This window comes from Budorcas taxicolor, chromosome 12 (assembly GCF_023091745.1).
Source record: "Budorcas taxicolor isolate Tak-1 chromosome 12, Takin1.1, whole genome shotgun sequence".
Classification (NCBI taxonomy): domain Eukaryota; kingdom Metazoa; phylum Chordata; class Mammalia; order Artiodactyla; family Bovidae; genus Budorcas; species Budorcas taxicolor.
This window is the reverse complement of record NC_068921.1, coordinates 61,213,550-61,215,993: the sequence shown is the minus strand read 5'-3', so window position 1 is coordinate 61,215,993 and position 2,444 is coordinate 61,213,550.

The following is a 2,444-nucleotide window of genomic DNA, read 5'->3' as shown; positions in this document are numbered from 1 at the left end:
CAGCAGCAGCATGCTTTACTTTGGGCTTCCCTTGTAGCTCAGCTGGTAAAGAATCCACCTGCTGTAGGACACCCCAGTTTGATTTCTGTGTTGAGAAGATCTCCTGAATGGACAGGCTACCCATTCCAGTATTCTTAGACTTCCCAGGTGACTCAGATGGTAAAGAATCCTGCATTGCAAGAGACCTGTATTTGATTCCTGGGTTTGGGACATTCCCCTGGAAGAGGGCATGGCAACCCACTCCAGTATTCTTTTTTGAAGAATCCCCATGGACAGAGAAGCCTGGTCAGCTACAGTCCACGGGGTCACAAAGAGTCAGACACGACTGAATGACTAAGCACAGCACATGCTTTACTTTGACATAGTATTATCCACACATCCATGTAACTGCCCGTCACTTTTCTGCTATCCTTTTAAAACAATAAAGAAAATGCTATATGTGTCTTGTCTGTTATTTTATCTCCACAGTCTGGCACATGGTAGTTGCTCAAAAAATATGATTGAATGAGAGAATAAATTTCAGAAATATTTCATATTCCTTTTTACTTGTAATTAGTATGAATTTTTACACATTAAGTATTAAAACAATACAAACACAGTACCCTCCCTGCATTTTAGAAGTTCAGAGGAATAACAGGGACATACCCAATGACAAAGTTTTTTTGTTTTTCTTTTTGAAACAGTGACTGAAGAATACATACTTCCTTTAATGCCACCAAATTGCACCCAATGCAAAAACCTGGGCTAGAAATTCAAATGGCCTAATGAATAAACTGAAGTTTCCACAACATTGATTATACATATAAACTATCTCAGCTTTAATGACTGGCTGCCACTTGCACAGTTTGTTGTTGATAGTTCTGTCTCTTTGCCACCTCACAGCATTTTGTTCTGACTGAGACGTGCCTTCATACATTGCTGCATGGGCACTTAAGTCTGGCCTTCTCGAATATTGACAGCTCCATCATATTGATTCAAATCATGCTTCAAACATGCCCTTGAAGGAGTTCTCATGACCATCTGGTGCACAACTGGTTTTCTTCAATTCTTCATACACAGGTTGCTTTGGCGGTCTTATCACCATCAATCTTCCTCACATGAATAAGCATGCAGAAAAAGATAAAGCGAAAATAAGTCAGATGTTCAGAATTTGTGAGTACTCAAAGACTGTATTATTTGAAACTTCATTAAAGTGTATCACTTCAAGAAAATCTCTTTCTGGTTAGAATGGTTTCCTAAGAATAGAACTGATCAACTCCAGATCACACATATACTGCAGAATGCGAGATTATTGTTGCATCATCATCATCACCATAGTTTACATTTATGTAGCATTTTATAAAATTATTTTTAAATTGATGATGAAACTGCATTTTAGGTTAAGTTTCTACTTAATGTTAGCTAATTAGGTCTAGAACCTCAGATTCTGACTGAAGATGCTACCACTCCATGTCAAAGACCTGCAGAGTTTAAAGCAGCCTGATGTGATTTATTTTCCAAATACAAGGGCCACAGAAGGAAAGGGCCATGAATAAACCTGAGCATTCTGCTTGTAGAGATTGAGCACTTAGCTACTTCACAAAGGCCCTAGCAAAAAGCATTGTGGAAAAAACATGCTTTGTAATCAGTGGGTTGTGTCTCTTACTCTTTGTGACTTTGGACAAGTTCCTTAACTACTCTCAGCTTCATTTTTTTTCCAGGTATGAATTAGGGCTGATAATGAAGGAGACACAAGAGACATGTGTCCAATCCCTGAGTCAGGAAGTTCCCCTGGAGAAGAAACTGGCAACCCACTCCAGTATTCTTGCCTGCAGAATCCCATGGACAGAGGAGCCAGGCGGGCTACAGTCCATGGGGTTGCAAAGAGTCAGACAGAACTGAATGACTGAGCACACTCATAAAATGTCTACTTTGCAGAAGTGTAACAAAGGTTAGAGATAATTTATGCAAAATAATTAGCAGACTGCTAGGTGCATAGAAATTTTTCACTGAATGTTACCCATTACTATAACTTTTAAGGCCATAATAATATGTCACACAGTAGAGCATTAGATGTTTTGCTGTTGAATTATCAATAAGTATATTGTGATCTAATTGCATGCCAATTCTATTTAATAAAATTAAAATTTCCTATGGAAAAAAATTAAAAAATAAAACAACCTGACATAAAAATTCTTACTAAATTTGTAGTTAATTTCTAATTAATATTGTAGTATAATATCTAAGTACCTTGAAAATATTTAAAATAAAGAAGACAACTTTTCTTTACTGAAGTGAAGGTGAAGTTTGAACTGAGAGTTACTCAGTCATGTCTGACCTTTTGCAACCCCAAGGACTGTAGTCCATGGAATTCTCCAGGCCACAATACTGGAGTGGGTAGCCTTTACCTTCTCCAGGGTATCTCCCCAACCCAAGGATCAAGCCCAGGTCTTCCACATTGCAGG